The sequence below is a fragment of the Diadema setosum genome, chromosome 16, assembly GCF_964275005.1.
Source record: "Diadema setosum chromosome 16, eeDiaSeto1, whole genome shotgun sequence".
Taxonomy (NCBI): domain Eukaryota; kingdom Metazoa; phylum Echinodermata; class Echinoidea; order Diadematoida; family Diadematidae; genus Diadema; species Diadema setosum.
This window is the reverse complement of record NC_092700.1, coordinates 12,182,305-12,195,306: the sequence shown is the minus strand read 5'-3', so window position 1 is coordinate 12,195,306 and position 13,002 is coordinate 12,182,305. Positions and strand designations below refer to the sequence as shown.

Below are 13,002 nucleotides of genomic sequence, written 5' to 3'. Positions count from 1 at the left end.
ATGTTTTCTGCAATGCGTCATTCAATTTATGCTGTTATGTCCAAGAATAAAGACAAAAACAGGTTTCCTATGTTTGTTTACACATGTTTGTTTAGCATATATGTGATTTTTTTTTTTGTGACAGGATCACACAAAACTCATCTTTTTAGAGATATCAAATCTAGAACTGCATGACATCACATAATCTCCTAATTGTAGTGAAGACCCGATCTCTCTATTTGTGCATTGTAAACATTTTCCCCCAAAGAGTTTGCCCCTTCTGTTGAATGTCTTTGCAGAATTTGACAAATCTGCAATGATTTTCTAGTTCCTTCTCTAAACCAGGACTTTTGTCCTCCAACAAATCTGGACAAGAATTCTGTCAACATCAGAGCGCTACCTCAGACCACAAAGACAAAATAAATCTGGTCGATCTCCCTTGTCTACTGTTGGGATAGAGGATAACAGAAGCCTTTGATCAAGTATTTTGTGTAAAATTTCATGTAGGACTCAGTGTTGTCCTGTAAGAATAGAACCAGTGATTTTGTCTGGCACGGTAGCCATGGACAGTTTGTACACAGTAACAGAGTCTGCTCCGGCACTGGGTTTTGCTTTCAAGGGTGTGGAATGCTTCTTTAGTTTTAATCCACCGGCAGGCTTGGGTTGTACGGGAGCCCAGAGTGATAGAGAATTCAGATTTTGGGAAGGAAAGGAAAGAGGGCCTTCTGGAAGTCCAGAAGAAAAAGAAGACTTCTTTGCATGTGTGTTGGTGTTTTTTCTTTAATTCATTTTGTTACATGGTTCTTTTTTAATGTTTGTTGGAGAAGGAGAGAATAGTCTTCACACATGTGTGCTATAGAAATAAGAATGAAACCCAAATATTAAGTGGATGGAGTGAATGCATCCATAAAGCAGAACACGTCAGTGAGGTTTAAGGAAAATCGGACATTCGATCCAACAGTTATGAATTTTTAATTTTCATCATCATCATTGCCATATTGCTGTATGAGAAGATTACCACAGTTTTTATGTAAGTGCATGGCAACAATACAAAGAAATATATAAAGAAACCATTATATTTTCTCTTTTCTAGCATAATGCGAGAGCATTTGACTTACCTCTTTCAGAAAGTAGGGGGTTTTACCTTAACATAGTTCAGTAACAAGTTGAGGCAATATGTACTTTTCACAAAAGATGAATGTTTTTGGAGTTCTCTATATATTCAATTTATATAGCTCTCCTGCACTGATTTCATGAGTGGTTGTAGTCTTCTCAACCAGCGATGGTGGCACCAAAACTTTAGAAGTTCATAACTGTTGAATGGATTGCCCAGTTTTCCCCAAACTCATCAATGTATTCTTACTGATATTATTGCAGTCATTAAATTCCCATGTATATTTGGGTTTCAATTCCCTTCAAATGCCAATAGGCACAGAAATCCATAGCATTGTCAATACTGTCCCCGGCACAGAGAGGGTTAAAGGTTTCATAGAGTTTATCAATGTGGGGAATATCAACCAAACACATGGGATGTTGCCTACTTGCTTTTCAGTGCAATCTATACTTCTAGCTGATGTTATTTTTCTCATATACATGCCCCATTGTGAGAAAATATGAAAGTGAAAAACAAACAAAGAATCACGCTAATGTGTCATATTTTCATAGTGACTGTGATTGCATCAAATATTGTTCCACTGTCATGCAGTAAAGCTTTTTGTTTGTGCAGTGCTGCAAACATGGGTTTTCATCAGCATTCAGTGTCAGTCTTGACATTTCTTTATTTGGGTATGCATTCTATCACAATGACATACATCATTAAAATCTTGTCTAACAACCCATTAACAAAGTTACTTGACATATTTATAGAATAGAGGAAAGCAGAGTGGCTGTGCCCTAAATATGAATTACAAAGAATTGCCACTTCCTGTACATGAGACAGTAAAAAAGGTATTATTTAATATTCAAGCTACCAGCCCGTGAAATGATCAGTGCAATTGCCAATAGTATGGTATTGCTAAACAGATATAAATCACCTGGTTTTCCCCCAGGATATTATATACCATGATATGGAAACACATGGCATGGACAGGCTTTGTTCAAGTACAGAAGGGTTGAAAGTGCGTGTAACCACAGCTTACTACTACTAATGGGAAGTCACCTATGAAAAAAAAGTACACTTTCAACAAAACTGTGAGCAGTTCTAAGTTTTCGTGTGATTCAAATGGTGTTTGAAAGTTGCTTGCCTTCATACATATTGGCAATGTGTGGCCAGTATCACCCTGTATCTGATATGAGGTGATAACCTGTAAAAGACTATTGCTTCACTTTGAAAGACGCGATTTCTAGCCAGTGAGTTTAAAGAAAAAGTTTGTCAGGTGATCCAAATGTTTATTTGATTTGCTTTTTAATCATTTTTATCGGTTTGTACTCATACCATCATATTGCCAAAAGTACAAATTTTGATGTAATATGAATACATATTTATGTATATACAGAATGAAAAAACATATTACAAGCAATTTTATTATGCATAGAAAGAGGGGCTATTGCTTAAGCAGGGCTCGATATGCTTGTAGCCCTTAAAACAAAGTGGTTGAATTGTTTCATGCTTCATATAAGTATGTGACATTGCATGAGGGCATGGTTCCATGGTTTAAACTTGTCAAAAAAAAGGGGAATAATCACACACAGGGTGACTGGTCTCCCATCTCTGTCATTTAGCTCTTCAAGAATTGTAATCTCCTGCATTTTGCTTCCCGTATTGAAACCATTGTGGACAAATGCCATGTAAGAAGATATGCTAAAGTAAAAGATATTCTATATGAAAAAATAAAAAATTAGTGTAACACTCTCTTCTTACTACACGTCACTGCTGCTGTGCTGTTAGGCGAATGTGTTGTCTTAGGCCAGCTCTCGTCATATGACCCTCAAGCTGGTCTTGCGACAAGAGCTAGAATGAGGAACATCCTGAGTGTGATTGGTCCCCGCTGAAGAGAATTTTACATCTTACACTCTGTTCTCCAGTAATCAAAGCAGCCAGTTTTTCAAAATCAACAGAAAAGGACAACAAATGATTGCCGGCTCTGTTTTGTCAAGGTCAAGAGCACATGGGATAAGTGCACCCATCTGGCATGGTATCTTCTTGAGAGGAAATAGACCATCAGGAACTATCCTACACAGTTTTAGTCAACCTAGTTCCTCATTATTCCCTCTGAGAGGCTGTATGATTAACCCCTTCTGTTCTAGCCCTCTCCAATGCTCATCCATAATATCTAGTGTTACAGTTTGCATTAATGGGTATTGCTGACCAATTGACCAAAAGCCATAGTGCTTTCTTCACCCATTGACATATTTAGATGGTAACTACACTGTCAAGAAGTAGAGATTACCCAATCTCCTTAATCCCTATTGTGTCAATGTAGTTTCACCTGAACAGACTCTCTAACTTTCAGCTAGGATAGGTTTGGGTTGATTACTGAGTGCTATAATGAAATAGTGTGGCAAATTAAGCCGAGTGTCAAGGAGTTTATAAAGGGATATAGGACAGCATTCCATTTGCAGGCTGCATGTTTCTTTTCATTGAATTTTTTCATATGATCAAATGTTTTACAGCCTCTTATTAAGCTATGAAATAGTGTGTACCATGGTCATTCCAAAGAAACCATTCTTTAGTGACTCAAACACAAAACCGTATTTTCTCTTTGTTCAAATCATGTTTGTTCAAGGCCTTTAGTTGTCTGTTTGCAACACATGGATGAGTTGTTTTTATCCATCTGGAAGCAAAAAAAAAAAAAAAAAAAGGAGAAATTTTCTTAATGAACAATCTCTCAAAAAAACTATTGATACAATAATCAACAAAACTCATAGTTAGTCCCTTGGATGCTCGGGACAAAGCTCAAAGTGGTAAAATACCTTCATTAGAAATATATTGTGCATTTAAGTATATGACTATATTGTTTTGAGGGAAGATGTATCAAACAGAATATAGCTGGAATCAGGAGGGTTAATTGACTCTGATGGCTTGCCGTGTATCATGTTATCAGGGGCTGCTATTGAGTTGAGGGAAGTTGTCGTATGATAATGTCATCCCCTCGACCATCAAATGAGGAAGCATGAGACCAGTATACGCCGGCAGGCAGCTGTAGAGGGAACATAGCACGGAAAGGAAAGTGGACAGGATGGACGGGGCGAGATGAGCGCTCATTTTAGTCGGTGTCAAGTTGCCACCAGAGTGTCCAGCGCATCCCGTTCTCACTGTGAGGGTTTGTCTCTCCGGAACGACGCAAAATGGTCGTGTGGGACTTAAAATGATGCGAGATTGGCATTCTCTTATGTTTACTTGCTAGATGAAGTGAACTTGAGAGGTGTGGGAGAGCCAATTTCTCTCTGAACTTGACACGAGCCTTATAGAGAGATAAACCAATGATTTAAAGTGTCAAAGAGCCCCATCTCAAAACATGGGTCATTTAGCTGGTAGTAAAGATATCATATTAAGTTACAAAAAATTTGTGGACTTCCCTGTGCTGTGACAAGTAGGCTTATATTAAATGTCAATGTACTTGTGAAGGATGAGATGTTTCAGGGCAAACTTGGGCCTTCTGTCCTGTAAACTCAGGCTTAAGAAATAAATTCACATCATCATCTTCAGGTCTGCACCCTGCAATAAAATTCTCCAATATTTACAGATACATTGAATCCAGTCATCTTTGAGTAATCATTGTAAAATTAAAAGATTGCATCGATACCATCAGTCACAAGACATATATCTCTCATATCTATAGCCCTAAGTTAATATATCAAGTAAATGATATTTTATTACCACTTTTTAATTTGCTGTTGTCACAAGAAACTAAAAGAGAGATTAAAGCCTTTCTCATATGTCTTGTATGTGAATTGTACAAATAAAGATAATGCCTTTGTCACTGATTGTAACATAGATTTTCCAGATTTTTCTTTTCTTTTCCCTTCATCAAAAGGGAAGTAGCTCAAGGGCTTGTGGACCATCACTAATACTGTGCACACCTGATAATCAGGAACTGAATCACGGGGGATGTCGCTTAAGTGCAAAGATATTAGTTTAGATTTAAAAAAAAAACGTTTGATTTGGTTACAAAAAAAAATGCATGATTTGGTCTCAGTATTGCTTTTTTTTTTCCCATTAGAAGTATAAGTGCAAAAGTATGCTATGCAGAAATCTTCTTCATTTCATTTTAGCTGTGTAATCCTTTTTAGGGGAATAAACTTTGACTGCAATGCTGCCATATTCAATTATTGATGTTACTGAATAATGACTAAATCAATGCAAATACTGACAGAGATTTTATTTTCCAAACATATCAGCCATTTTCTGATCTATCCTGGATTGCAAACTTTAAACACTCTCAACACTGCCATTTGACATGAAATATGTGTGGGTTTTTTTTTTTTCCTTTTCAAAACAAATAGTACAGTTTGCCCCACTGATACTGTCATTTAGTCTACATGGTACATTTACCAATACAATGTTCTAAATGTTCTAGGCCTACCTACAAAGTGTATATGCTGGGCTCTGTGTGGAGTGATTTGCATGGGTCCACTGCATAAGTGTGAGCCCCCCTTGAATAGGGAGAAAAGCTTGTTTCCCCTCCCTATTCCAATCAAGTGGGGGCCAGTGTATTGTCCTCCTCAGAGTGAGTTAGAGCTTGGGGTTGGTGGGGATCTCAAAAACTAGGCCAATAGAGAAGTCGAAGGACACCTTGCCGCGCCTGAAGAGTTACTCGTTGTGGTCATAATCTCCTCCAATTTAGGCTAAACCTGGGGTCCATGGGATCCATCAGTGAGATGCAACCGGTGGCTGTGGAGGTGGTTTGGAATACAAGTGGAAGAAAGCAGAAGGAAGAGAGTTTTCCTGAAGGGGGGCAGTGTGTGAATTTCAAAACTTTTCTATAAAGTTTTTAACTTTCTGCGATGCTGTAAGCCAAGAGGTAGACACTTCATTTGCGAGGGGGTGCTGTGATGTGCTACAATATTTTGAGAACCTTGGGACAGCAAGGGAAAGTTTTTCTTTCTGCTGTTTGTTCATTTGCGCTGCGGATTCTCTGTCTGATCTGGCTGGATTACCCCGCCTTTATTCCGGTAGAGTTGGCTCACTGTAGAGTGCCGCATGATGAAAGCAGTTTAAGAAAGACTGAAATTGGTTGCGTTTTGAGGAGCCGGTGCACCCAGTTTTATGCAACAGTTCATCTACCTTAATAACTATAAGTGTGTCTGAAAGCTGAAATACTACCACTGCATGGCTCATCCATCAAACATAAGTCTTGATTTCAGTGGTAAAATGTTAATTCAGTCTATTAGCAGGTTCTAAATGCATATAGATTCCCTTTCTCTTGTCAGGGAGACAACTTTCTCCCTGTGTTTACCTCTACTTCTTATCTTATGTTCACCAGCAATCTGTCTGCTTCTGCAATATGTCTCCTAACTTCTATTATCTGAAATTGAAAACAAATGGTCATGAATGTTCAATTCCATCTATTACAGAAACATGCTCATGGTTTGGAATATTTCTTTAAAGGATTTGTTATTTCTACGTGCATTCGAAGGAATTGTCAAGAGACTGTTTTGCAATTTGAGTTTTCGATTAGTCTGAATTTTGTGTCAGAATTTCTTTTTTAATTAGTTCTTTTGTCTGCTTTCCTCTAGTAGCCTCAAGTTCTGACAATAGTAAATCAAGAGAAACTAGGTAATGATTCAGTGTGGTTATTGCTAAATTGCACATGGGTTTTTACTCATTTATCACGGTATATTGATCATTGGCTTGCTTCTCGCAGAACACAGGAGCCCCACATGAAAAATGGACACCCAAGAGAGGTTCATTCTGCCCCAGAAAATGGAGTGGATAAACCAGATTATAGACTTCATCTTAATATTTTTCTCTTTCATCATGCCAGATAGTAGAATCCAATATCCAGTGGGAAAACCTTAGGAGGAAAAATCTCAAATTTAAACCAGAACTTAAGCATATTCTTGGTCAAGAATCTGGGCCATACATTAAAAAAAAAAGAAATATGGGCACCTACCTAGATATTTGAACATTTGTCTAACAGACTCTGTAGTGATGATAAATTGCTCTTGAACTAATGATCCAATTCACCCGTTTGCTCTTATTCATATAGGTATAAAGAATCTGGTTAAAATTTCCAATGTCACAGACATTGATTCTCTGTTGCTATGAGTGTTACTAAGGAGGTACAAAGGTTGAAAGGTCTGTTCTGTGCTCTTTAACACAACAATAAACAGAAGCATCATTAACAAGAATGTTGGGCGTGAAAAAATTATAGCATTGTCCAGGGTGTAATCACAGAACAAATGGTTACAATGTTCAAAATCAACCAGCATTGTGGATGGGCCAAATAACCTTTTCCTTCCCTTATCCTTATTTTCTAAGATATCTACAAATGGCACATTTGTACTCCTTTACTTTATGTTGCAGTGATATGCCATCCAAAGTTCAGACAATGAAGGGAGAAATATGTCACATATGTTTCCTTTGAAAATAATTTCAAGATCAGACATTGTTGTACAGTACACTCCCCTTTATAACGGACACAGTTATCAAAAATTCTCAGTACAATGAAGTTAAAATTCAGGTCTAGAAATTATCATCTATATCTTTTTATAATATACTTTCCTATTTGGCTACAACCAAATTTGGATACAGTCAAAGAAAACAGCCGGTCCCGAGGACTTTGTTGTCATGGGAGTTGCCTGTAGTCTCTCTATGGCATATGTGTAGTTTGTGTAGATGTGAATGGTATTCGGTATTATCTGGATGATGTCAATATCTGGTTTGCCTCATGTACTGTCTATAATGCTCCTGTGACATAATTTTATGATGGCAGCATTTATGTTAACCAATGTAATTCCAGTTACTTTCAAAGTACAACGTACAATGTGAAGATGAAAGGGCAGTTAACACTTGATATTACTCTCTAAAAAAAAAAAAAAAAAAAATGAGTGAAGATATTCACTCTTGAAGGAGTGAATGAAAAAAAGAGTGAATTTAGAGTGAAATTGGAGTGAATTTTGAGTTAAAATGTTCATTTTCACTTGTTTAAGAGTGACCTCAGGGATCACTCCAGAATCTTCAAGTGATCCCTGAGGTCACTCCGAAATGATTGAAAATGAACATTTTCACTCCAATTTCACTTCAATTTCACTCTAAATTCACTCTTTTTTTTTGTATTCACTCCTTCAAGAGTGAATATTTTCACTCGATTTTTTAGAGAGTATGCAACATCAAGATCTAGTATTCTTGTAGAGATTCACATTTTGCAAGAATTTGTCACATCAAGTAGCAAGACAAAAGAAAATGTTTGGAAGTGTTGGGAGAGAAGAATTGTTACATTTGTTCGGAACAACTTGTGCTGCTTCATTTCTTGACTAAGCAACAGATGTGGATCAGAAACGACAATAGTACTAATAGTTGTAATTGTTATTCATAATGATCTTTAATGATTCTTAATTAATTCTTACAAGCAATAAAATTCTGATAGAGAAATATATACCAACACTTACATAATTACTATTTTAGAGTCAAGGAAGTGATAGAATAATGTCGTACAGTAATAAAGGTAAATTCTACTAGCATTCTACATTTGCGAAGACAAGTGGGTCTAGAGAACAGTCTTAATCAGTGCATATGAAAGTATTTTCATTGTTTCTGTAGATAGAGGAAGTGAGGAAGAAATAGTTTGGCAGAGTCTGCCATACAGACTAATGTTGGTTATTGTTTGAAGCTTGCAAGGAGCGATGAGGCAAAGAATTAAACACCAAACCCAGAGTTGATGGATTTGGGAATAACATGATAGGCAGGCATGCCACCATACCTCAACATGTTTCCAGTGAATCATATGCCCACAAACAAGTCGCAGATTAATAACCTAGACTTTGATATCATAGCAGTGAGATTAGACCGGGAGGGTGTGCCGCATGAAATCAACTGTAATTCCCCGCAAATCTTATTCATAACTACTGATTTTGTTTCATTGCCAAACGAGTTTGAGAGAAGAAAGGGGGGAAAAAATAGGCGGATTAATCATTAATGGAAAATACATAATTCAGTAGTCGGAGTAGAAAAGGAAGGAAAACAAATCTTAGCGGGTGTGCTCATTGGAAATCAAATTGGGCTTCAGTTTCTTGTACATGATCGTCACGAAGAGGAGTGAGTGCAAGCTCCGCACAGTCACAGCCATATCTTATTTCTTGCCTCGTATTTGGTTTTCCGGCTAATAACTTAAGCCGTTCATTAATTTGTGTGACACTGAAATCGTCCGACACGCCCTGCTGTATACACACTGTCTAGAGTCGACGGCGAGTGCATGACTTGGTAAATTTGGCTTAACCCCTCAATTCCCAATGAGGGAATTCAACAAGCAGTTACCAATATATGCAAAACTTATGTGACACATGTTTAAAAGTACAGATTAGATTTTGTGTGTGTGTCATGTCTAACTTTTCAGTCACTTTTTTTCTTAATCTGCAATTATTGATCAGTTACGAGTGATAAAATAGAAATTAAATAAGAATTGCTTGAATTTGCATAAATTCTTTTATTGAATCTCATTCCCTGCACTTGATTCTATTGCCTAAAATAAACGAAATCAGAAAACCAATGATATGTTTGAATGGCATTTTAAATTTCTTTTCAGTATGCAGTCATGGTGTGGTGAGAAAAGTGAGATAAGTCACATAATCTTCTGTTCCACTTGAGGTCCCATTACGACACATTTGATAAGAGATTCTTCTTTAAAACATAAATTGAGAAAGCATTTCTTTCTCTCAGTGATAGATTTTCAGGCAATGTTTTCTGCAGGTTAGCTCACACATATGCACAACAACATCTAGAGGTGATCTTTTTTCAGTTTGAAGGAGAGTGGTAATAGAAGCCAATCCCTGTAGTATAAGTTGCAGACATCTTCTTTCAAGAAATAAAGCGCTGTCATTGTGAACAAAGCACTAAAGTGACAAGAAAAGAGATGCAAACTAATTGTGGAAAAATAATGGAATACATATTAGATCAGACAAAAAAAAAAACCCACAAAAAAAAAATCAGTGGATAGGATAGATGAAACAAAGGTTATATAATAATATGGTATTAGTGCTACTTAAAGAGAAAAGAATGAAGAAAAACATAATATTCTCTGTGAAAAGTCAGTATAAACAGATTTAAGACCTAGATGTAACAATTTTTGTTATCAGCTTTTGAAATATCACTGCAATCATACAGCACAGATCTTTCTTCATTCCGCAGTGTTTTAAGAAGACCTGTAAGGCTTGGTGGAAGAATAGAATAAAAATGTTATGCATCAAACTTGATTTTATTATAAGTTGTGTGTGTTTCAAATAAGTAGTAAATCCGCAGTTACTTTCTACCCCTGCTGGAATTGTGCCATAGACATTGTGTAATCCTATTAAGATAAGATGTGAGTTTGACTGAAACTGTCAGAGAATTGGAAAGGAAAGTAACATTGAGATGCAACTTGGTACTCCATGTTTCAGGCTGTAAGGTGGCTTCTTGAGACATGAATGTATGTGGACTTGAAGCCAGATAAGTCAGGCTCAGCACTCTTATAATGATCAGGTGGTTAAAAAACAGTTCTGAGGTAGAATAGGATGTGTTTATCTTCTGATGTATCAAACATGGAATTGACCGGTCAGGGTCATGCACAGTAAGCTTAGGGAATGAAATCATTGCAGTCATGAAATGTGGGTATAGATTAGGTATTATATCAGAGACAATGGTAAACGATGCAATCAACGACATAGGACTGGGATTGAAATATGGGAGAACATTTTACTTTCCTGCCGCAATCAGCAAGTTAATGATGAGTTCTCATTCACACATTGACTGTCAGCTGGTCATTGCACAAGATATGATAATTTTCTTAATCCTTTATCCTTGTTAATCCAAATCCACACCCTCCCGGACTTATCCTTACACATACGCGAAAAGGAAATCAAATCCTTGAAGGAAATGAAATCGGGGGAAGTCGGGTCAAGAAAGCCTCTTTTTTGCCAAAGAAAGGCAGAATACTGTGAAATCGGACACACTTGTCGCTCTGACAGGCAAGACTCTGAGTGGTTATAGATGATTATCTACTAATCAATTAAGAGGAGAAGTAGAAGAAAAGATTTGGGACGTGCTCGTGAGCTTTTAGGGAGGGCAGCATATTGGTTGTAGATGGATTATGATCTGTTTATCCATGATGTACAGTTGCTTCCGCTTTCAGGCTACACGCCCTGGTTACTAAACATCACATTTTTGCTGCTTTTAACATCAAATCCTGATCGCTTGATCTGGAAGGGCAGGGAGTATAGTTAGAACATCAGTGTATGACACTATGTCTTTAAAAATTCTCTTTCTCACTCTTTCTTTTACTCTCTCTTATTCTCTTCTCTTTTTTCTTTCTTCTCATAGCAACAAAGCTGTTATCTTGACTTTTAACATTGCTTTTTTTTTTCTTTGTTAAAAAATGTAAATCTAGCTGTAGATCATGCTCACTTTGTTGTGACTTTTGGCATCAGTCAGATCAAGTGTCTCCTGATATGAGAATATCTATCCCTCTCTCCCTCTCTCTCTCCATCTTTCTCTCTCTCTCTCCCTCTCTTTTTCTATTGTATTCTTTGTCATACTCTTTAACTTTTCTTTTCTGATCAGCATCAAAAATGTCATCCCCTGGTCAGTGTTGTTTTCATTAATCCTTGCACACTCAGAGTCCATATCATCTTAATGTGATTTCAATGGTTGTTTGGGACAGTGGTCCCGAAAGGATTTCTTTGACAAAGTGAGGAATCTGTATTGAGATCATACATACACTCCAGGCCTTCCCTTCCCCCCTTCTCCTCCCCACCCCCTTCTATCTATCTATCTATCTATCTGTATCTCTGTCTGTCCCCTCTCTCGATCTTTCTCCCTCCCTCTATGCCATGTTGTGGGAGAGATGGTTCAAAAGTTCAGGATCATCTAGCCGGGGTGAGGTAGGGTTGAGGGATGAGGGAGCTGTATGTAGGGCCAAGCAGTCGATGTCGATAACATCCTGCCCGTACTCTTCAAGAATCATTTAGAGTCAGTGCAAACCAATGGCAAACATTGTACTTAAGATGATGTTATTCATATTTCTTTTATAAGGATCCAAATACGTTTTTCTTTTCAGTTGCCAGCCTCATTCAAAGACAATGATATTTCCTCAAAGCTTTTGCCTCTGCTCAGTAGCCACCAAAATAATGGTATTGGAAATAATGATAACAACAATGATAATAATGACAACAAATGTGAATGATTATATCGATGAAAGCAATTGATAAAAGTAGTTAATGAAGTTATTATCATTGTTACTATTACCATTATTTTTGTGGAGGTTAATTATCAATATAGGGGCAGGTATTTGGCAAAATGTATTTTCATTGCACTTGCATTGCCCTTTGTAACCCGTTGAGAATGGTTTGATTTTGCTACAACATGCATTTCCCATAGACACCTGCCCAAGTATACTCGGGACTCGTCCTCAACAGGTTAAGATTTAAATTTTTAGCCACTTTGATTTACCCACAACCGATACAAACTCTATGTAACCGCTTAATCCCTATGTGCTCCCAATTGAACCAACAATTACATGGAGAAAAGAAAGCTGACAAGTTGTCAAATGTTTCCTAAATGAAAAGTTTGAAAGGCATACCTTTTTTTTTCAGTCCATATTTATCAAAAGATGTTCAATCATTCCCCTCTCCTTCTTTTAAAATCTCATTTCCACAGAAAATTTTGTTTCGAATCTCATCATCAATGTCTATTCTACTTCTCCCTTTGTCTCTTAATTTGCCTGCCTTTCTTTGTTGCTTGCCACATTTGATAACTTCTGCACTTGAAAGACTCCCAGTAATACTTTGATCAGAAGAAGGTTTTCCAGCAAATCCCGGTTGCGGACAGACCATAAGCCTAGACTTCCATCTTGGCACGAGCGGATGACTCATGGAATCAAAATACCGGTA

At 37.2% G+C, this 13,002-nt stretch overlaps 1 protein-coding gene across 1 annotated transcript in view; it reads left to right on the top strand.

Annotated features, from left to right (window-relative positions):
- LOC140240019 (uncharacterized) overlaps window positions 1-13,002 on the top strand; it is a 39,001-nt gene that overhangs the window by 19,545 nt on the left and 6,454 nt on the right. The gene's annotated exons all lie outside the window — the stretch shown is intronic.